The sequence below is a fragment of the Procambarus clarkii genome, chromosome 77 (assembly GCF_040958095.1).
Source record: "Procambarus clarkii isolate CNS0578487 chromosome 77, FALCON_Pclarkii_2.0, whole genome shotgun sequence".
Classification (NCBI taxonomy): Eukaryota; Metazoa; Arthropoda; class Malacostraca; order Decapoda; family Cambaridae; genus Procambarus; species Procambarus clarkii.
The window spans coordinates 8,902,742-8,928,154 of NC_091226.1; the positions used below are offsets into that span (position 1 = coordinate 8,902,742).

The 25,413-nt window shown below is 37.0% G+C and overlaps 2 long non-coding RNA genes across 8 annotated transcripts; both read right to left on the reverse strand.

Moving 5' to 3' along the window:
* Window positions 1-982: 982 nt before the first annotated feature.
* LOC123748957 (uncharacterized) lies at window positions 983-21,272 on the reverse strand. 3 transcript variants are annotated; one of them, XR_011224870.1, is made up of 5 exons: window positions 21,248-21,272; window positions 8,482-8,569; window positions 6,816-6,944; window positions 5,282-5,382; window positions 983-2,293 (listed from the first exon to the last, which is right to left on the reverse strand). It is a non-coding gene; the product is annotated as an uncharacterized lncRNA (long non-coding RNA). The 3 variants fall into 3 exon arrangements; XR_006771831.2 differs by lacking the exon at window positions 21,248-21,272 and adding an exon at window positions 8,843-8,938; XR_006771830.2 differs by lacking the exon at window positions 21,248-21,272 and adding an exon at window positions 8,843-8,938 and having other exon boundaries at window positions 5,282-5,390.
* LOC138357266 (uncharacterized) lies at window positions 12,289-20,584 on the reverse strand. 5 transcript variants are annotated; one of them, XR_011224869.1, is made up of 5 exons: window positions 20,470-20,584; window positions 20,105-20,192; window positions 18,418-18,546; window positions 17,735-17,854; window positions 12,289-13,579 (listed from the first exon to the last, which is right to left on the reverse strand). It is a non-coding gene; the product is annotated as an uncharacterized lncRNA (long non-coding RNA). The 5 variants fall into 5 exon arrangements; XR_011224865.1 differs by having other exon boundaries at window positions 17,735-17,846; window positions 20,470-20,581; XR_011224866.1 differs by lacking the exon at window positions 20,470-20,584 and adding an exon at window positions 20,437-20,457 and having other exon boundaries at window positions 17,735-17,846.
* Window positions 21,273-25,413: the final 4,141 nt, after the last annotated feature.

Genomic DNA, 25,413 nt, shown 5'->3' on the forward strand with positions numbered 1-25,413 from the left:
GAAGAATAATATTGAAGAATATTCTTCAATATTGAAGAATATTCTTCAATATTATTCTTCAATATTGAAGAATATTCTTCAATATTGAAGAATATTCTTCAATATTGAAGAATATTCTTCAATATTAAAGAATATTCTTCAATACTGAAGAATATTCTTCACTATACTGAAGAATATTCTTCAGTACTTAAGAATATTCTTCAGTACTGAAGAATATTCTTCAATACTGAAGAATATTCTTCAATAGAATATTCTTCAATACTGAAGAATATTCTTCAATAGAATATTCTTCAATACTGAAGAATATTCTTCAATACTATAGAATATTCTTCAATACTGAAGAATATTCTTCAATACTGAAGAATATTCTTCAATACTGAAGAATATTCTTCAATACTGAAGAATATTCTTCAATACTGAAGAATATTCTTCAATACTGAAGAATATTCTTCAATACTGAAGAATATTCTTCAATACTGAAGAATATTCTTCAATACTGAAGAATATTCGTCAATACTGAAGAATATTCGTCAATACTGAAGAATATTCGTCAATACTGAAGAATATTCGTCAATACTGAAGAATATTCGTCAATACTGAAGAATATTCGTCAATACTGAAGAATATTCGTCAATACTGAAGAATATTCGTCAATATTGATGATTATTCGTCAATATTCTTTTTTATTAATATTTATTTTTTATTTCTATATTCATTTCATTATTATTAAAACATTGAATAGTAATGTTTTCCCAAACTATTTTGTAATATTAATGATTTTTCAATATTTTATTTATACTTTACAAATGGCTCTTTCTTTTTCGACATACACTCTCACTAACGTCTTCAGGGATGGCTTTTCTATTTTCACACAACGTCCTATTTCCTTCAAACAAGGGTTATATAGAATTTACATACGTCTCATACATGACTACAAACAAGACAGAAGAGGTTGTTAAAAACAAATACACACAAAACAACCTTCAATTCAAGTATGTTTATTCAGACAATAATAATTACATATCAAGATGATAGAGTCATTTAGGGTACTTCCACTCACCTATACTTGCGGAACCTCAAGGAGCCACACAAATTCACTGACTGCAAATACACATTACAAGATTCATTTGTAATATAGTAAGCAAAGCATATAAATTTTACACTCTTGGGCCAAAATTCTTGTAGCTGCGATGTATACTGTCTATCATAATGATATCACACATCCATACAATTTGATGTGGGTACACTACTTATTGATAACTATACAAACTTAAATACCTTGACACTCGAAAGAACATTATGTATTAAAATTCAAGTATGTTCTTTGACAACAGTTCAAACAATATTATTCACTAAAACTAACGAGTACCTCAGGCTATTTCTACCAATTACCCAACAAATTCAATCCGTAAAATTACAACATTCAATTTTCACGTTAATACAGTACTATCTATGAGTATATTATTGTACATCAACGGCACTACATTTCAATCAATTAACGCTCAAAGATAATATTCTCACTACTTTCTTCCATGATTAATAATAACACTATCTTTTCCATGTCACTCACACTCTGGGAGATAACAGATCTTCTCACACACAGTCACTATTGTGCAAGTGACGAGACAGCAAACAGGTTACAAACCTCAAAGGTATTATTCATATCTATTTTCCATTGTGTTTTACTTTAACATTTGTTTCAACATTTGTCACTACACAACGTTCAACGATAACACCACTTCAATTTTAATTTTCTCACCTTGGAACAAAACCTGCTCAGATTGCAGACTTATTTTTTGGATAATGCTAAATCATATTTTATTTGATTATATATTAATAACTAATTATTTTTTTATTATTTACTATATGTATTACCTATTTTATTCAGTAACAATATTTGCTCATTAACAGCAATGATAATGACTTATTCACTAGTGCATAACAAAGTATTATGCAATCATTAGTATGATTATTCATTATATTTATAAACTACATTTTAATTACAATTCATAACTACATCTATATGTAGTCAATTAAACTTGCATTAATTTATTTACACTAATTACAATTCATCCGATTATTTCTTAGCTATCTGCAGGCTTATCAATTTGGGGGTTCCGCCCGAGCACCGCAAACCACGCGCGGAAACCACAACCCAGAAGGGCGAACGCCTCGGCTGCCCGCTGGAACTAGGAATGTAGGTCGAACTCATGGGTCCAGTTGTTTGTCCTCGGGCTCCATCCCTTTCCATTCTTCATCAATGGTGTACCTCGTGCGCCTTCCGTAGTCGGTTCTGGAAGTATTAAGGCAGTAAGAGTGGGCAGAAACGGCCATGCACTATCAACGTCACAGCCAACGAACCTACCCCTTAAGGCTACTGCTGGAATTCGTTTCTAACAGGAGGGGGACATTTCCGAAACCGAACTGCCCAACTGTCATTAATGCATAAAGCCAGGCTGATACCCTCTGGAGAAGTCTGAAAAGGATCACTGCCACAGGGGAAAGGAAGAGAAAAAGATCTCCCACGAAACTAGTCTCTAGCTAAGTAAGGTAACTACCAACCCGAGCAGAACTTTACCGACAAAAATAGGTGGGGGGGGGGGGGGTCCACTTTCCGTATCGGCGTCAAGGCCACAAGTTAATCAACGGCCATCCATCTAGCAACCCATATTTATTTTTTAACTTTTAAATTTTAATATTATCAAACAACCAAACAATATATATTTATATGACCACTATGTATATATTATAAAATAATTCTATAAATATAACCTTATAACGAACACCTCTTAAGGCGCAACATGCTTCCGTCCACAGTGACAAATTATAACGAGGGTAACCGAGTCCGTTACACTGATCTCCACTCTATGTTGGCCTCCGAAACAATGTTACACCTCAATAGTTAACCTAAGAAACTGCCTTAACACGCGTCAGTGAGTTTAGTCTCAGTGTCAATGACCATCTGCGACCAGCAGTAATCCAACAACTTAAACATCTCCCCATCTGAGGCAAAGTGACATGGACACCAGGAAGGCTAGCGATCCCTATTTGTAAAACGTCTCCAGAAACCACCGGCCGGGAAGCCCGCATATTTATACGACAAATATAAACATAATACCTGAATAACATCGCCACCTTAACTCATCACACGAAGAACGTTGGCTGCAGACCAGACCATGAACGCACTCACCTAAGACGCCAGTGGCTATAACTTTCATGGCTACATTGCCCACACAAACGTCTGGATAAACCAGCGGCCTGGGAACCACCAGTATCTTCCCGCCTACACCCAGCAGACAACACGTCGGATAACCAGCGGCCTGGGACGCCACACATGTCTGCATAAACCGGGAGCCTGCAGATTCTTTCGCCCTACACCGGCCAGACAAAACGACTAGAAACGTTTACTGGTACTGCTAAACGAAAATGGTACTCTCGACCTGTCAGTAATAACGTCATCACAAAGTCAACAATCACCACCTATCTCTAAAGCGGTAAGTAACATGACTTCCACTGAAACAATGCATGAGTACCAATACATTCCGAAAGGAACTAATCATAATATGAGTCCAAGATAAAATTAAAGCCAGAGCCATGAGGCCAAAATACAGCGTCTAGGACATCCTACCTGACTTAGTTTAACTAACTTGTAGGTGAAGCATAACTAATGTCAAACCACCAAAGAAACGTGCACCGTCACACTGCATACAATTATTTTTTATTTTCACGACATTTATGGAACATCAAATTCTATGAAAACTTAAAACGTACGGCCCGGAGGCCTGTGACACAGCAGCTACCCTAACCTACCTAACTTTACCTATTAACTTACACGCGATAACCAATATTATCAACAAACATAACTGTAAACCAGTAATAACTAAATAAACCTCCAGCAAGACGCTGCATAATTTGCGGGAATACTTAGCTGATGTAACTAAACGTCAATGCAGGGCCAGTAAGCTTGAGGTAAAGGGGGGTGGGGGGGCCCTACTCCGCGCCTATCACACCCTACCTGAGTTAATTCATATTTGTAACTCGCCAACTACCACAACCTACGTTACTTCATCAATAACTAAATACAATAACCAACACTTTTAATAACTTAATAAAACATGCACGGGGGCAATGCATCAATTGTAATACATTCCAGAAAAACATATCCTACTTGCAAGCCCAAGGAAGGTAACAGCAATACACTTGGACCCGTGATGCGGGTCAAAGATAAATACATTACGGATACATATTTTGTCACCCATAACACATTGTAACAAACACAATATAACATTTCATATAGCCACCGTTTAGAGCAGGGTAAGTCAATTACAGTCAATGTTCTAACAATACATTCACGTCTCCTTTACAATTATATCTATTACCAATTTAGCTTAAGTTCTGTAACGTTCCCCATATATTAAAAACTTATTTGGTATTTCCTAGAATGCCAATCACATTTATATATACAAGAAGGTACATTGGCTTTGTTATAATACATAGCATGCTATTTACACTTCTAAGGCAATTAGTACGCGCAGCATTTCGGCCACATCCTTAATCTAAGATAATTTTAACTAGGTCAATTACACCGGATTTAATGCAATGATTGATACAAACAAAACGTGAGATTAGAAGGTACAGGTATATTAAACCACATTGGTATATTGAAGTTCCCATTCCATTGACACCTTCATTCGTCATTTATACTAACATTAATAGGCAACATACAGCAGTTTAAAACCCCATAACACAGCAATGATCACAATGGTCAATTTTTTCCATGGGGTACATTATTATAATATTGGGTAACTACATACAATGCTATTTTAAAGCAACAATGTAGAAAACAAGGAATATGCAATAACGTAACTTTTACTTTAAATATTTGGTACTTATCCTAAACCTATTCTTCCTAATTAGGTACCTATTCTTCCTATTTACGTACCTCTTGGTGTAATCTCCCAACACAAATATTAGGAAATTAGGTACTTCTAGTTTCAATATTTACTTATGATTCCCTACAACTATCTATTCATTTATGATTCAACAATTACCTATTATTATTTCTCTACATCAACTATATATTTCCCCTTCCTGGACCGGACCACATATTTACTGCCCTCTGTAAGGACACGCCTTCTAGGCGACTCCCTCCTATTTATCTATTATATACATTCAACATTAATAACTATTCAAAACCCCCTGGATATCTAATAACCATCAAATTACACGCTCGACGATTCTGCACTATAAACATTTACAACAAATTGTCATTCGGTCGTACCTTCTATGGAACAGAAACTTGATCATTCAACAGCTGGAGGTTGTGTCCATACAGTAACTACACACGATGGTATCCACGTCTAGGGTCCTCAAGCGTGTCACCTGCGAAACTATATTGTATTCAGGATTCTGAATATTCATATACGATAATCATTAATTTTCACCATTACTATCTCAAATACACGGCCATGCACTGTTCCAAAAACAACACAGCTTGGGAGGGAGGGGGGGGGGCCTCATGGTGCATGTCCCAAATCAAAATTGGGCCGAGTTATGAATCAAGCGCCAATCAACCTTCAAGACACTGTGGGGGGGGGGGGGTTTATCAACTAAGCTTCATCTCTTATCTGGAAGCTGCGAGTGTGGCCTGTTCTTTGTTTATTTCAACATCTATACATGAAAACCGCGTACCACTCATATATACACACACCGAAGCTTGCACACGTTATGGTCACCTCCAGCCATTTACTTTATTTTATAATAAAACTGTTCCGACTAGTAAGGCTCGGTCTCATGACGTCTAATGCTCAAAGTACACCACATGATTATTTCACGATTTATAATATATTTAGTACTACTTGCTATTTAACACTTTCGCGCTCTCGGCGCTCAAACAAAAACAATACCCCAGATGCTTTTGGCACTTCGCGCGCCTATGCGGTAAGACTGAAAAAGTGTACACTCTTTTTACTGTCCTGACAATAATTGAAGGCGCACGTATTTAAATTTGGTATCACTGTGTTCGCAATGAAATTGTCTATAAGAGCATACCTATAAAATGCCGGCCAAGCATAAGGGCTGTCAACACCAAATAAAAAACTATTCAGATCACTCGCCAAGAGCGCCAAACAGCAACAAAATGTTTCCACTCTCTTAATGGTTGCGAAGCCTACAGTTGTCCTACATCGCTAATTGTGGTATCATTGGAATCGCAATAAAATTCTCTACACGGACATATGCATATAAATATAGATTTAATGTCGTAGCACACCCAAAACAATGTGGGAAGTGGCCGAAGTGTTACCTGCGGCAGCATATCGGCGAAACTCGCATTGAAAAGTGTATATTCAATTCACTGTCCTGACATTATTTGTCGATGTATGTATTTCATTTTTGTACCAATGTGCTCGCAATAGAATGTTCTATAAGAACATAAGTATTAAAGGTCACATAAGGATGCGTTCGACCGGCAACATATATAAAAACTACGTCGATTACACTCGTCGTGTCAATAATACAATTGTTTTACCACGATGATTCACTGCCACACCGTTTTCTTTTATAAGCTGTTCGGCTATTAGAAAAAACGGAAATTTCATGGCAAACATTTGTATACTATTCCCAAGTTGATCGGATAATAAATGGATTTTATACAAATATTTTTTCGATGGACTACAGGCGTCGTCTGTTATGCGGTGACGCATAAAAAACGGTGACGACTCATGGATAATCCTAAGCGCGAAAGTGTTAAGTTTTATCGACTACGTAACTAAATTCTTGGAGGAAGATGTGTTGAAAATAAACATATCACACACCTGCAGGTCACAGCCTCTTCCATTACTCTGCAGTGTGGCGTTCCTTCCCCTCCACCAATGTTGCTTTCTTCACAAATAGATACATCACCATTGCTGTTTCGCCCAGCCCCCACCTCTCCACACGCTCATCTGCATGAAATATATTGAATAATATGCATCCATTTCACATTGACAACATTTCTTAAGGCCTACAACCATCTATGAATACTCTAGTCCAAACTCCTTACACAATTCTCTTCCCTGCGAAATCATTTCCTATAATATAATTCAACCTCTAACAATTTGTATATTACTTTCTGACATTTAACTCCCTTTAGATGAGGGAAAACTAGAATACATAGCCAAACATGTCTTGCACCTCGGACCAGTGCTAATTCTTTTCAATACCATCAAAGCGCAGCCATGACAATACCGTTCCCCACACTCAAAACACCATGTCGGGTATACCTACAATCAGAAGCTAAACAAGATATTTTCAATTATTCGGCCTCCGTGTTCCCGCATAATCATCCTCCCTTCCCCCAATAACCCTCTATGTTACACTTCTGGTTAGACAACCTTAACTGCCCAATAATAACCTACCAGTAGTAATTGGGGTACCTATATCACCACAGATTGCCTGATTATGTTCCAAGGAAAGGACACTATGTTCCTAGTACACAAATCTCCATTAACACTACAAAATCAAGTCCACACCAAATACTTCCTGCTACACAATGATAACCAACAGATCGTGGACCAATACCTCAAGCTCAACCATAACTTAAAAAAGTCACTTTACATGTATTTTCAATTTTGCCTCAACATACACTACTGGTGGAGCGCACGCTATCCCGCTCACTACACAATTACACCAATATCAACAACATAACCACCACCTACACACTCCCACTTGTACCGTCGCCACCCACCTACACTAAACAAGACAAATACTGTCACGAGGCTCACATCTGGAGTTGAAATTAATCACCCATTGCTAGCAAGTCAACCGGAACCTTCACATCCCATACACGAATAAATGATATTGTTGACCTGTATTTTTTTTTCACGAGCTCTTCCTCCTACGAAGGAGGTCGCGCTTATTGAATGCTGTTTATTTAACATTATAAACAAATTCACTTAATATTCTCGGTAACATTCAACATTTACTTATTGAAATGTTATCACCTATGTACGTCAAACCACTCTGGTAAATTTATGTCTACGGCCTTCGACGAGGACACGAACGCTACGTATTGTCAACGGTTCCCTCCCCTCACACCTAAAATTATGTACCCACGTAACCCGAACACTTTAAAGTGGGGGAGGGGGGGGGGCCACAACAGCACTAAATTTGGATCAAAGACTACACTACCCACAACGAGAGCGGCCAAACACTATCCACCGACTTATTCACTACTCTTAATCACCAGTTACCGCAAGCAACACCACCATCCTCCTTCAAGACTAGGAATTTAGACTTTGAGCAACGTTTTACACCACTTAATGTTAAGTGGTGTAACTCATAGATTTTCATATTTAAAACATAACTGATGGGGGTCCTGATATGGCTGTAGTAATGACTGCTCAAAGTTCAATGGCCAAAATTACGCTCCAAACTACGCTATTCCTAATACAATATTACTATGCCTAACTATTTCCAAAGTGCCGGATAGGCCCATCATACCTTGGTAACTCAAATACCACAACTGGAACATCTGCCACCAGCTTCTGCTCGGCAGGATATGACTGGAATCACCGCTCCTTCAAGACTGCTGTGGGAAAATTAAATACAATGTTAAAATACAGTACCTAAACATTTATAAATAGATCTCAGTACCGATTATGGGTCAGTACTAAAAATGTCCCTGAATATATCCACCCCCCAACAGGGGGTATATACGACAGCTAAAAATAATAGATTTTTGCCCCTATGTGCGTTTTGACGGTGTACAGAGTGACAGTGTAACCTAGGGGTCTGTCACCAAAGCGAACCCCAAAGGGTAACGGGCTACCAGCTAAGAGTAACATCACGCCCTAACACTAACTTGTACACCTCTACTCGGCTAATTCTAGGGGCAAAATAACGTTCCGTTGCGCCTGAATGAGCAGGTGGACTCAATAGCCAATCACGTTTCTCATTTTCAGTTGACGTCACATTGTCGCAACCTGTACGGTCATTCGTCGCCTCGACGTAATTGGATACCCGAGTAGTTAATGAGATTTATTTTTGGAAAATGAAATATATACAATAAAATGTATACACAAACTATAAGAAACATACATGTACCAAATGAATGAGATTTTATTCAGTTTTATATAATTTACCTATTTTAAATTATCTGTTAGATTACGCACCTGCCAGAAACGCTGCGCGTACTAGCGGCTTTACAAGAGTGTAATTACTGTATTATGCTATGTATTCCCACAAACACAATGTACCTTCTTGTATATAATTAAATAATTAATTACATACATTTAATGTTTTACATTACACTCACAAATGATGATTTTCCAATACTTATTATTATATATATTATTATACTTTTTAAATAATAACATTAATTATTCAAGCTGTATGTACAGTACAACACAGTACAGCATAGTACAGTATCGTACAGTACACTTCCGTACGCTACGATGCACTACAGTATACTGAAGAATATTCTTCAATACTGAAGAATATTCTTCAATAGAATATTCTTCAATACTGAAGAATATTCTTCAATACTGAAGAATATTCTTCAATACTGAAGAATATTCTTCAGTACTGAAGAATATTCTTCAGTACTGAAGAATATTCTTCAGTACTGAAGAATATTCTTCAGTACAGAAGAATATTCTTCAGTACTGAAGAATATTCTTCAGTACTGAAGAATATTCTTCAGTACTGAAGAATATTCTTCAGTACTGAAGAATATTCTTCAATACTGAAGAATATTCTTCAATACTGAAGAATATTCTTCAATATAATATTCTTCAATACTGAAGAATATTCTTCAATAGAATATTCTTCAATACTGAAGAATATTCTTCAATACTGAAGAATATTCTTCAATACTGAAGAATATTCTTCAATACTGAAGAATATTCTTCAATACTGAAGAATATTCTTCAATACTGAAGAATATTCTTCAATACTGAAGAATATTCTTCAGTACTGAAGAATATTCTTCAGTACTGAAGAATATTCTTCAATACTGAAGAATATTCTTCAATACTGAAGAATATTCTTCAGTACTGAAGAATATTCTTCAGTACTGAAGAATATTCTTCAGTACTGAAGAATATTCTTCAGTACTGAAGAATATTCTTCAGTACTGAAGAATATTCTTCAATACTGAAGAATATTCTTCAATAGAATATTCTTCAATAGAATATTCTTCAATACTGAAGAATATTCTTCAATACTGAAGAATATTCTTCAGTACTGAAGAATATTCTTCAGTACTGAAGAATATTCTTCAATACTGAAGAATATTCTTCAATACTGAAGAATATTCTTCAGTACTGAAGAATATTCTTCAGTACTGAAGAATATTCTTCAGTACTGAAGAATATTCTTCAGTACTGAAGAATATTCTTCAGTACTGAAGAATATTCTTCAATACTGAAGAATATTCTTCAATAGAATATTCTTCAATAGAATATTCTTCAATACTGAAGAATATTCTTCAATACTGAAGAATATTCTTCAATACTGAAGAATATTCTTCAATACTGAAGAATATTCTTCAGTACTGAAGAATATTCTTCAGTACTGAAGAATATTCTTCAGTACTGAAGAATATTCTTCAGTACTGAAGAATATTCTTCAGTACTGAAGAATATTCTTCAGTACTGAAGAATATTCTTCAGTACTGAAGAATATTCTTCAGTACTGAAGAATATTCTTCAGTACTGAAGAATATTCTTCAGTACTGAAGAATATTCTTCAGTATTGAAGAATATTCTTCAGTATTGAAGAATATTCTTCAGTACTGAAGAATATTCTTCAGTATTGAAGAATATTCTTCAGTACTGAAGAATATTCTTCAGTACTGAAGAATATTCTTCAGTATTGAAGAATATTCTTCAGTATTGAAGAATATTCTTCAGTATTGAAGAATATTCTTCAGTATTGAAGAATATTCTTCAGTATTGAAGAATATTCTTCAGTATTGAAGAATATTCTTCAGTATTGAAGAATATTCTTCAGTATTGAAGAATATTCTTCAGTATTGAAGAATATTCTTCAGTACTGAAGAATATTCTTCAGTACTGAAGAATATTCTTCAGTACTGAAGAATATTCTTCAGTACTGAAGAATATTCTTCAGTACTGAAGAATATTCTTCAGTACTGAAGAATATTCTTCAGTACTGAAGAATATTCTTCAGTACTGAAGAATATTCTTCAGTACTGAAGAATATTCTTCAATACTGAAGAATATTCTTCAATAGAATATTCTTCAATAGAATATTCTTCAATACTGAAGAATATTCTTCAATACTGAAGAATATTCTTCAATACTGAAGAATATTCTTCAATACTGAAGAATATTCTTCAATACTGAAGAATATTCTTCAATACTGAAGAATATTCTTCAGTACTGAAGAATATTCTTCAGTACTGAAGAATATTCTTCAGTACTGAAGAATATTCTTCAGTACTGAAGAATATTCTTCAGTACTGAAGAATATTCTTCAGTACTGAAGAATATTCTTCAGTACTGAAGAATATTCTTCAGTACTGAAGAATATTCTTCAGTACTGAAGAATATTCTTCAGTACTGAAGAATATTCTTCAGTACTGAAGAATATTCTTCAGTACTGAAGAATATTCTTCAGTACTGAAGAATATTCTTCAGTACTGAAGAATATTCTTCAGTACTGAAGAATATTCTTCAGTACTGAAGAATATTCTTCAGTATTGAAGAATATTCTTCAGTATTGAAGAATATTCTTCAGTATTGAAGAATATTCTTCAGTATTGAAGATTATTCTTCAGTATTGAAGAATATTCTTCAGTATTGAAGAATATTCTTCAGTATTGAAGAATATTCTTCAGTATTGAAGATTATTCTTCAGTATTGAAGAATATTCTTCAGTATTGAAGAATATTCTTCAGTATTGAAGAATATTCTTCAGTATTGAAGATTATTCTTCAGTATTGAAGATTATTCTTCAGTATTATTCTGCAATATTGAAGATTATTCAAAAATATTCTTTATTCATTATTATTCCTCTAAACTATATATTATTCCTTTTTTTTAATATTTATTATTATTATTATTATGTTTCAATATTCAGTTTAATTTTCAATAAATAATTTGTAATAATAATAAACGTTTTTCACAACTATTCTTTAATTTTTTTTTTTTAATATAATGCTTTCATTTTACTAATGTATTTTTCTTTTCCCTATTATTATATATATTATACATACGTACGTGTCACCTTTGATTCAAGACAAAACACAAGAGGTTGTTAAAAACAAATTTACAAAAAACAACCTTCAATTAAAGTATGTTTATTTACACAATAATAATCATTACATCTCAAACGGATACAGTAATTTAGGATATTTCTACTCACCTCTAACTGCACAACATAAAGGGGGCCGCACAAATTCAGTGATTACAAATACACAGTACAACAATACTCTTAAATATAGTAAGCACACCATTTCAATGTTACACTCGGGGCAAAATTCTTGTAGGTCCCAGGTATACTGTCTATCAATGATATCACACATCAAAACTATTTTACGTGCTACACTACTTATTGATAACTATACACACTTCAATCACTTTACAATCGAAAGCACATTATGTATTAAACTTCAACTATCTTAATACACAAGTTTAAAATATATTGTTAACAAACACTCACGAGTACCTTAGGGTATTTCTACCCCTTCCCGGCGCACATATTCAATTAGTACAATTACAACAATCCTATTTAACATTTCACGTTCATATATTCTTAGATAATACTATATTACTGTACATCAACCACACTAAATATTAACACATTAACCCTCAAAGTTAATATTCTCACTACTTCCTTCAATGATTCATAATCAAAATATCTTTGCCCTCTCCGTCACATTCCGTGAGATACGAGATTTTCTCAGACAAACACTCTCCCAACACAGTAACTATTGTGCAACTGACCAAAACTGTTACAAACATCAAACGTATTATTCATATCTATTTCCTATTGTACTTCTCTATACACTTTTACTTTAACATTTGTTTCGACATTTCTCACTACAGAACGTTCAACGCTAACAATACTACAAACTTACTTTTCTGAGGTTCAAACAAAACGGCCTCACATTGCCCACTTGTTTTTTTTATATTGCTAATATTGGACTTATTTATTAACTTTTATTATATATTTATATTAAATAGTATAATGACCTATTCTTTTTAATTACTAAATTACCGATTTACAATGATTTTTAACTATTTATTGACTGGTCCTTAACAATCAAGTATTAACCAATATTTATAATGATTATTCTTTATAAACTATAATACAATTAATAACAATCTCGAAATACTATATGAAACTTGCATTATTTTATTTACAATCATTACAATTCTTCGGAGTATTTCTTAGCTATCTGCAGCCTTATCAATTTGGGGGTTCCGCCGGAGCACCCAAGGCCCAACGCGGCGCCTGCCCGCTGTAACTACGAATGTCTGTCGACATCATGGCCGCAGTAGTCTTGCCCTCGGGCTCCATCCCTTTTCCTTGTTCATCAATGGTGTACCTCGTGCGCCTTCCGTAGTCGGTTCTGGAAGTATTAAGGCAGTAAGGGTGGCCACAAACGGCCATGCACTATGAACGAGACAGCCAACGAACCTAACCCTTAAGGGTACTGCTGAAATTATTTTCTAACAGGAGGGGGACATTTCCACAAGCCTCATTAATGGATAAAGCCAGGGTGATACCCTGTGCGAAATTCTGAAAAGGAACACTGGAACAGGGGAAAGCAGTGACTACACGGGAAAGGAAGAGAAACAAAAGTCTTCCAGGAAACTACTCGGTAGCGAAGTAACGTAACTAACAACCCAAGCAGAACTTTACCGGGAAAAACAACCACCACTAACAAACAATTATTTGGGGGGGGGGGGGAGATACAGTTACCGTATCTGGGTCAAGGGCACAAGTTAATCCAGGGGGAGGGATCTAGCAACCAATATTTCATTTCTAAATCTTCTAATATATTATTATCAAAAAACCAAACAATCAATATTTACATGACGAGTATATCATGTATATAATATCCTAATTTATCAATAAAACCATACATCTAATATAAAAAACGGCTCCTAAGGCGCAACTGCAACATCCTTCCGTCCACAGTGACACGAACACAATTTATAAGTTTGGTAACACTCCCCCTTACAGTCATCTCCATTGTATGTTGCCCTCCCAAACCATTTTACACCTCAATAGTTAGCCTAAAATACTCCATTAAGACGCGTAATTGTCTTTACTCTCAGTCTCCATCAGCAGTCTGCGACCACCAGTACCCCAAGAACTTAAATATCTGGGGATCTGAAGCAAACTTAAATGCACACAACGAAGGCTACGGATCCGTCAATGTCGATTATTTCTTCTCATTAATATAGTAAACTAACATAAATAACGACGAACATAGTAAACAAACTACCACTCATAATATTTTCATACCGACATGATGCGAATAATACAATGAATGACTAATATACATTATTCTAGCAACTATTCAATACACACACATTTACATATACACACACATTCACAAACAATAACTAGTAACTTACAAATATAACTCAGTTTGCACTAACATGTAAAACACACACAACCACTAGAGGGATAAGGAAAAGCACAAAATACTCCTTCCAAACTACTACGTCCCAGGACAAGTAGCCGGCTAACAGGCCGGCCACCGCCAGCTAAGGCCTCCACAGGGGTCCCGGCTAAGGCCGTAACGAACTGGCCCAGCTAATGGGCATAGTACGGGACACACCGAGGGCATGGCGGAAAATGCCACATAAAACGATAACAAGTCAAGCAAAGGCACCCGATAACTAACGCGACTAAAACCCGGACCTAATAATAAAGGACTTAAGTAATACTATCATACAGTAGGAACTCTATAAATACATCAATAACTATTTCTCCCACACTGGGGAGGAGGAAGTAAGCACGGAAACCCCTAACCTTAAACAAACAAACAATAACGTACCATCCAAAAAACGAACACTAGTGGTCAACAAGGGCAAAATAAGCCCTTAAACACTTGACAAATGTCAACTGTAGAATCCGCCATCTGAACATCAGCTGCAACACCTCCAGCTGGACCATCTTCCACCTCAACAGCACCAACCTGGGACAGCAACAGCTGTACCCACAGCAGCTACAACACCGACTGGCCGCAATCTCACCAGCCGCAACACCAACAGCAGCTGCACAACAAAATGGAGCAACAACGTACGAACAGTGGCGGCTCGGACACTAGGGCAGACGGCTGCACCAGATGCAACACACCAAACTGACCATCGCCAGCTAGAACAGTCACACGTCCCACGAAAAACATCGCCCGGACATCAACCCCTCAACGAAGGCAGCCAACACGTCGGTGCATGTGAAAACCTTCCGGCCTACACCGACCAGACAACACGTCGGATAACCAGCGGCCCGGGAGCCTGCAGATTATTTCCGCTTACACCCGGTACACAAACAGACTGGAAACGTTTACTGGTACTCAAAAACCAAACTAAGTACCGACAGTTATACATTACCAATGACAAAGTAAACAAAACAAGTATAAAGGTCAAACGATAAGTAAAATGACATGCACTTAAGCAATGCATAAATAGCAATAAATTCCTGAACGAACTAATCAGAATACGAGTCCAAGATAAACTTAAAGAGAGGCATGAGGCCCCAAGACAGCGTCTAGTACATCCTAGCTGACTTTCTTTAAATTATGCTTCAACTTTAAGTTAAAGTCAACATAATTGTAAACCAGTCAACATAATTGTAAACCAGTTAAGTAAAAACATCAAGCAACAGCAATGTCAAATGAAGGAATTTGCCACAGGAAACTATACGTAAATGCACGCCCAGAATAAACTTCAAGCAAGAGGCAAGGGCCCGATCCCTGCAACTATCACATCCTACCTGACTAAGTTATTATGTAAATCCAAACCACAAGTTCAACAAACGAATGTCAAAACACAAAAACATGCAGCTTGACACTGCATAACAATCATTAATAAATTAAGGTCACTTATGGAAATTACAACTCCATGAAAACTTAAAGCTAGGGGCCGGAGGCCTGTGTCACAGCACCTACCTCACTTAAGTTATTAGGTCAAGCGATAAGCAAAATAATCAACATGTGTGTCAACCAGTAATAAATACATACATGCAGCAAGACGCTGCATAATTTGCGGGAATAATTAGCTTTTGTAACTAAACGTAAATGAAGGCCCACTAATCTTAAAGCACGAGGCAAGGGGGGGGGGGGGCCCTACTCCGCGCCTATCACAACCTACCTCAGTTACTTGATAACTTAATGCCAAACAACAGTTAAACAATCACAATTGCAAAACCAGTAAGAGTAAATAACGTGCAGCTTGACCCGCATAAATTATATTCATAAATTTAGGTACATTCAAATTATATTGGTATTGCGTAACATTAAAGTCAAAAGCATCACGCTTGTACCTCACGAAATAGTTAAACCTAGGTTACGTTACTTAATACAAGACTTAATGAATTATTTATTCACTTAATAAAACATGCACGAGGCCAATGCATAAATTTTATTTAATTGCAGAGAAAATTCGTAGTTCAAACCCCAAGGAAGGTAACAGCAACAGACTTGGACCCGTGATGCTGGTCAAAGATAAATCAATTGTCACCCATAACAAATTGTAACTGAAAGACAATATTAGTTTTTTATATAGCCAGCATTTACAGTAGGGTAAGTCATTTACAGTCAATGATCTAACACTAGATTCACGTCTGCTTTACATTTATATCTATAACCAATTTCACTTCATTTCGGTAACGTTTCACATATTAAAAACTTATTACCTTGGCATTCTAGGGAATACAATAACATTTATATATACAAGGTACATTGCCTTTTTTTATAATACATAGCATGGTATTTACACTTGTAAGGCCATTAGTACGCGCAGCGTTTCGGCAAAGTCCTTATTGTAAGATAATTTTTACTACCTCAATTCTAGCGGATTTAATAACGTGATTCATACATTGCAACAAACTATACGTCAGATTAGTACGTACACGTATATTCAACCACATTGGTATATTAAACCTCCGAATGCATTGACAGCTTCATTGCTAATTTAAACTAAGATTAATAGGCACCATACAGCTAATTGAAACCACATAACCCAATGATCACAATGGTAAAGTTGTTTTTTGCATTGGGTACATCATTACGAGATTGGGGACCACTAGATACAATCAATTTTTAAACCAACTATGTACAACAATATGAATATGCAATTAGGTACTTTTTAGTTTAAATATTAGGTAATTGTAAACCTATTCTTCCTAATTACGTACTTTATATTAATGGATTACAGTCAGAAGATTATTAGCAATTTAGGTACCTCTATTTTAATTATTTACTTATGATTCCCTACAACTATCTATCCCTTTACGATTCAACAATTCCCCAACAATATTTATCTACATCAACTATATATTTCCCATTCATTGACAACACATTTAATGCCCTCTGTAAGGACAACCCCTTCTACGCGACTCCATCCTATTTCTCTATTATATATATTCAACTTTCAATATCAATCCACATTAATAACTATTCAAAACCCGCTGGATATCTAATAACCATCTAATTAGATGCTAGACGATTCTCCACTATCAACATTTACGACCTATTTTAATTCTTTCGTACCTTGTATCCAAGACAGAAACTGGATCCTTCAACAGCTGGAGGTTGTGTCCCTAGAGTAACTACACACGATGGTACCAACGTCATCCACCTCGAGGGTCCTCAACCGTGTCACCTGCGAAACTATATTCTATTCAGGATTCTGAACATTCATATACGATAAACATTCCTTATCACCATTACTATCTCAAATACACGCCAATGCACTGTTCAAACAACAAGACACCTTAGGAGGGAGGGGAGGGGAGGGGGTGCCTCAGGGGCCAATTTTGAAATGGGACATGCATCGAGTTATGAATCCAAGCGCCAGTCCACCTTCCAGACACTCTGGGGGGGGGGGGGGGGGGGGTTTATCAACTAAGCTTAATCTCTTCTCTGGGAGCTGCGAGTGTGTGACCTGTTCTTCATGTCTATTTCACCATCTATGGATGAATACCGCGTAGCATTCAGATACACACACACAACAAAGCTTCCACACGTTATGTTCACTTACAGCCATTTAGTTTTATTATGTAATAAAAGTGCTCCGTCTAGTAAGGCTGGGTCTCATGACGTCTAATGCTCAAAGTACACCACATGATTCATTCAGGAATGATAATATATTTAGTACTACTTGGGATTTCAGTTTTATGCACTACGTAACTAAATTCTTGGAGGAAGATGTATTGATATAACATATCACTCACCTGCAGGTCACAGCCTCTTCCATTACTCTCCAGTGTGGCGTTGGTTGGTCTCCACCAATGCTGCTTTCACCACAAATACATACTTCACCATTGCTGTTTCGCCCGGCCCGCACCTCTCCACACGCTGATCTGCATGAAATATAATGCATAATATCCATCCATTTAACCTTAATAACAATTGTTATTAAGGGCTACAAACATCGATTTATGAACACTCTAGTCCTAACTCCTTACACAATTATTTCTTCCATCCAAAATCTTTTCCTATCATATTCTATATTTCTAACTAACAATTTGTAGATTACTTTCTGATGTCTTCCATCATCTAAACGCTGTTACACGTTGCTAAACTATAATACATAGCAAAACATGTCTCGCAGCTCTGACGAGAGCTAATTTTTTTTTTCAATACCATCAAAGCGCAGCCATGACAATACTCAAAAACACTCAACCCCACACTCAAAACACCATGTCGGGTATACCTACAATCCGAAGCTAAACACGAAATTGAAATTTATTCGGGTTTCCTGATCGCGCATAATCATCCTCCCTTATCACAATCTCTTAGTTCTGGCTAGACAACATTAACTGCCAATTAATTACCTACCAGTAGTAATTAGGGTACCTATATCACAAAATTGCATTATTATGTTACACGGAAAGGACACTATGTTCCTAGTACACAATTCTCAATTAACACTACAAAATCAAGCCCACACCATATACTTCCTGCTACACAATGATAACCAACAACTCGTGGACCAATAGCTGAAGCTCAACCTTAACTTACAAAAGTGACTTACTCTTGACATGTTTTTTTTTCACTTTTGCCTCAAACTACGCTGTTAGAGCGCACGCTATCCCGCTCACTACACAATTACACCAATATCAACAACCACCACCACCTACACACTCCCACGTGTACCGTCGCCAGACACCTACAGTAAACATCACAAATACTGTCACGAGGCTCACATCTCCAGTTGAAATTAATCAACCATTGGTCGCAAGTCAACCATAAGGTTATCACCTACACGTATAAATGATAAAGCTCAATATTTTTTATGACATCTTTGTCCTACGAAGGAGGTCGCGCTTATTTCATGCTGTATATTCAACATTATAAACAAATTCACTTAATAATGGCAAGTAATATTTGAATAATGTTTTTTTATCAACTATGTACCGAAAACGACTCCGGTCAATTTATGTCTACGTCCTTCGACGAGGACAGGAAGGCTACGTATTGTCAACAGTTCCCCCCCCCCCTCATACGTCAAATTATGTACCCACGTAACCCGAACACTTTAAAGTGTGGGGGGGAGGGGGGGGGGGACAAAAGCACTTTAAAATTTGATAACTACACTCGACCCCGACCGAGAGCGCCCAAAGCCTATCCACAGACTTATTCACTACTCTCAATCAGCAAAGTTACCTGAAGCAACACCACCATCCTCCTTCCACACTAGATTTTTATACTATTTTAACATTAATTACCGTAAAAAGTTGTTAAGTGGTGTAACTCATACCTTTTCATATTTAAAACAACTGATGGGGGTCCTAATATGGCTGTAGTAATAACTGCTCAAACTTCCATTGCCCAAATTAGGCTCTAAATTACGCTATTCCTAATACAATATTACTATGCCTCTAACTATTTCCAGTGTGCCGGATAGGCCCATCATACCTTGGTAACTCAAGTACCACTACTGGAACATCTGCCACCACCTTCTGCTCGCCAGGGTATGACTCCAATCATCCCTCCTTCAAGACTACTGTGGAAAAAAATACCAATGTTACAAATCAATACAGTACGTAAACATTATTAAATATCTTTTAGTACTGATTATGGGTCAGGACTAACACATATCGCACTATATATACACCCCAACACGGGGTATATACGACAGCTAACAATAATAGAGATTTTTGCCCCTATGTGCGTTTTGACGGTGTACAGAGTGACAGTGTAACCTAGGGGTCTGTCACCAAAGCGAACCCCAAAGGGTAACGGGCTACCAGCTAAGAGTAACATCACGCCCTAACACTAACTTGTACACCTCTACTCGGCTAATTCTAGGGGCAAAATAACGTTCCGTTGCGCCTGAATGAGCAGGTGGACTCAATAGCCAATCACGTTTCTCATTTTCAGTTGACGTCACATACTCAATAGCCAATCACCTTTCTCATTTTCAGTTGACGTCACATTGTCGCAACCTGTACGGTCATTCGTCGCCTCGACGTAATTGGATACCCGAGTAGTTAATGAGATTTATTTTTGGAAAATGAAATATATACAATAAAATGTATACACAAACTATAAGAAACATACATGTACCAAATGAATGAGATTTTATTCAGTTTTATATAATTTACCTATTTTAAATTATCTGTTAGATTACGCACCTGCCAGAAACGCTGCGCGTACTAGCGGCTTTACAAGAGTGTAATTACTGTATTATGCTATGTATTCCCACAAACACAATGTACCTTCTTGTATATAATTAAATAATTAATTACATACATTTAATGTTTTACATTACACTCACAAATGATGATTTTCCAATACTTATTATTATATATATTATTATACTTTTTAAATAATAACATTAATTATTCAAGCTGTATGTACAGTACAACACAGTACAGCATAGTACAGTATCGTACAGTACACTTCCGTACGCTACGATGCACTACAGTATACTGTACTGTATACATTACAATACAGTACAGTACCGTACGATACACTACAGTCAAGGGCACATTACTGTACACTACAATATACAACAGTACACAACCGTACGGTACACTACACTACAATGTACAGTACCGTGCAGTTCAGGGGCCAGATTCACGAAAGCACTTACGAACGTGTACATCTTTCCTCAATCTTTGACGGCTTTGGTTACATTTATTAAACAGTTTACAAGCATGAAAACTTGCCAATCAACTGTTGTTATTGTTATAAACAGCCTCCTGCTGCTTCGGAGCTCATTAACTGTTTAACACTTGTAAACAAACACGCCAAAGATTGAGAAAACATGTACAGGTTCGTAAGTACTTGCGTAACTGCTTCGTGATTCTGACCCCAGGCCTCACCACTGGAGTGGGGGGGGGGGGTAGTCGTCGCCACGTCTCGTGTTCCCACTAGTTCTTGGGCGCTGCGACGGGGTGCTGGTGCGGCCGCTCACCGGCGTCTTAGCTCGCGGCATGGCGGCGGCTGGGAGTAGGCCGATTCGCCGTGTAGATACTGTGGGGCTTGCTTTCTCAGCTCCTGTGGATTGCCCTCTCGTATTACTCGCGTTACTGGACGTTTTGGATGTGAAGGTCGCCGATCTTTTAGGCCGGGAGAAACTTACGTATATGCGTGTGGCGGTGAAATTTGCAACGTCAGCCAGCTACCTCAACAAAACAGGGAATAGTGAAGCAAAAGATTTTCGAGAATTAGTTGACGATTGCTTTCTTACGCAACACATTAAGGAACCAACGCGGGAAAATAATATTTTAGATTTAGTGTTAACTAACAGGGAAACAAAAATTAATTACTTCGAAATAGGGAGTGAGCTAGGGAACAGTGATCACAAAGTAATCAGATTTAGCATAGAATGGAATACACCTATAGGAAAAAATTATTTAAGTGCCAGATTTCCGAAAAACTGCTTTTAATAGCCTAAGAAACTTTTTGGGTCAAATAAATTGGAAAGTCTTGGGTATAGGGTGTGGGCCGGTCTTAGAGCGACACTTGAACCCAGCGATAGCTGACGTAAAACGGGATTTCGATGTGGATTTAATATATAACTTATTTAACAATATTCTAAACAAAGCACAGGAACGTAGTATACCATACAAATTGAATAGATCGAATACTAATGACCCAAAGTGGATAACAAATACTTGAAAGAACCTTATAGGTAACAAGACACCTTGGTACAGAAGGATTAAGAATGGAGAAGTCAGTTTAGAACAGGAATTCATACAACTGGTTAGAAATGTTAAAAAAGAGATTAGGAAAGCAACAAGAAACTACGAAGTTCGCATAGCAGAGCAAGCAAAGTCAAATCATAAAGGCTTTTTCCAGTTATATCGAACTAAGACTACGGAAAGGATAGGTCCATTAAAATCTGAGACAGGTCAAATAACGGATAATAAGACGAGTCATATTTTTAACAAATATTTTATATGTATTTACTAAAAAACAACTTAACAATGTGCCTTCAGCCGAACAAGTCTATGTGGATGGGGATGAGGACAGGTTGACTAGTTAAGCAGTTACCAGGGAGGATGTAAGTAAACAATTAGACAAACTCAAACCAAACAAATCCCCAGGGCCGGATGAAGTGTTTGCCAGGGTGCTTAAAGAATGCAAAGAGGAGCTTTCCGAGCCACTGTCTAACATATTTAATAAATCAATAATCAGGCAGAGTGCCAGTCATGGAAGGTAGCTAATGTGGTACCAATTCTTAAAGGAGATTGATCACCCGCGTCAAACTATCGGCCAATCAGCCCAACGTCCATTGCTCCTGAACAAATAGCCTGGATGTGTCACAACGGAAAGGTTGATGTTATTCTGGAGAGATATAACAATTTTGCACCAAAATTGTAGTATTTTGTTGAATTATCTGCACGTGTCTTGCAAATTGTCTATACACTATACCTAGGTCATAAAAGTATTTGTGTGTACGTCTGATACCATACTACTTGTGAAGGAGGAAATGTATGTTTACCTCTCAGAATATTTGGTAATGTTTATTTGTGATGTGTGTCTATGTATATATTAACACGTACTGAATGGGGTGAGAATAGCTTCAGCTACCTCATCCCTTTGTGTGTATTTTACCTCAATAAACTTATTTCAATTTCAACGTCCATTCCTGGAAAGCTACCCGAATCGACAATTGCAAATACAAGTCGTCTTAGAGACAATTCTATAACCAATGTTCCAGCCATGTGTCAATATGTCATTCAAAAGGATCTGCTACCAGAAATTTTTGCCAAATATCCCGTTTGCTAACTGTAGGTAGTAACTAAGTGATTGTAACCGATCCTCCGCTGCCCACTGGATGGGGGACGGTGTGCAGGACAAACATATACATTTTGACACTAGCTCTCCACATATGTCACTTGCTTAATTTAGAACCTGTACTTGAGGTCCATCTCGAACCCATTGTTGATGTGACGACTTATATGGAATTTTCGAACTAGCTCATCAAGATTGTAACTTGCTTAGCTAAATGAATTGTGGGGTTCAGTCCCTAAGCCCATTATGTGCCTCTGTAACCCTTTCCCACTACCGCCCACAAGATGGGTATGGGGTGCATAATAAATGAACTAAACTAACTTCATCTTGAAGAACATAAATGAATAAATGACTCGCAACATGGTTCTGCAAATGGCCGTTCATATATAACACATTTGCTATCCCTTCATTCCAACACAGTCGAGGCATTTGACAGTGGTAAGGATTGCGATGCTGTGCACCACGACTCTAGCAAAGCTTTTGATAAAGTGCCACATGAAAGACTGATCAAACAAAAAATAGAGGCTCATGGTATTGGGGGTGCTATATAAAGTTCGACCAGGGCATGTCAACTCCAAAACAGAGCTAGCATAAATGGCCTTAAGTCAGAGTGGCATAATGTTGTCAGTGGAGCGCCTCAAGGCTCTGTCCTGGGACCTCTATTGTTTACAACATGCATAAATGATTTAGACTCAGGTTCGAGCACCAACATCCGCAAATTTGCAGATGACACACAAATCGGTTGGGAAATTGACTCTGAAGAAGACTCGCTATCACTGCAGGTTGATCCAAATAGTTTCGAAATGATCAAAAGATTGGCAGATGCAGCCTAACGCAGACAAATGCAAAGTTCTGAGGCTAGGTAATGATGATAAGACTTACAAGATACGAGCCAGGTGGTGCTGAGATTGCGAAGTCGGACCGCGAAAGGGATCGGGAGCCATGATTAGTAAGATTTTAAAACAAAAGGACCAATGCATGAATGTTCACAATAAGGCAAACAGGACGCTCGGTTTCATTAATCGAAGTCCAAGTAACAAGACACCTGGTGTAGTTCTTCACAACTTTACATTTATCAGCATTAAACTGCATTTGCCAGTCCTTTGACCATTTCAAAACCCTATCTAGATAAACTACAAGTGATAGCGAGTCCTCCTCAAAAATAATTTCCCTACCAATATTCGTATCATCGGCAAAATTGCAAATGTTGCTACTCAAACCTGATTCTAAATCATTTATATATATTAACAACAGAGGTCCCAGGACAGAGCCCTGAGGTACTCCACTAACAACATTATCCCACTCTGACTTAGCCATGCCCTAATCCAGCTTAATATAGCACCCCCAATACCATGAGACTATCTTTTTATTCACTCGTGTGACACTGTATCAAAAGCTTTGCTAAAGTCAACGTACACAACATCGCAATCCTTACCACTATCAACTGCCTCAACTATGCTAGAATAAAAAGATAACAAATTTGTTAAACATGAACGCCCATTGATAAAACCATGTTGCGACTTAATTATTCGTTTATGTTTTTCAACATGAAGACGATTTTTATTTGCCATTATAAATTTGAGTAACTTTCCCACAATAGACGTTAGGCTAATTGGTCGATAGTTAGACGCAAGTGATCTATCTCCTTTCTTAAACACTGGTATCACATTAGCAACTTTCCAAAACTCTGGCACTCTGCCTGACTCTATTGATTTATTAAATATGGTTGCCAGTGGGTCACAAAGCTCCTCTTTGCATTCTTTAAGCGCACTCGCAAACACTTCATTCGTCCCTGGGGATTTCTTTGGTTTCAGTTTTACTATTTGTTTAAGAACATCCTCCCTGGTAACTGCTAAACTCGTCAACCTGTCCTCGTCCCCACCCACATAGACTTGTTCGCCTGAATGCATATTGTTAACTTCCTCTTTAGTAAATACAGATACAAAATATTTATTATAATTACTACTCATCTCTTCATA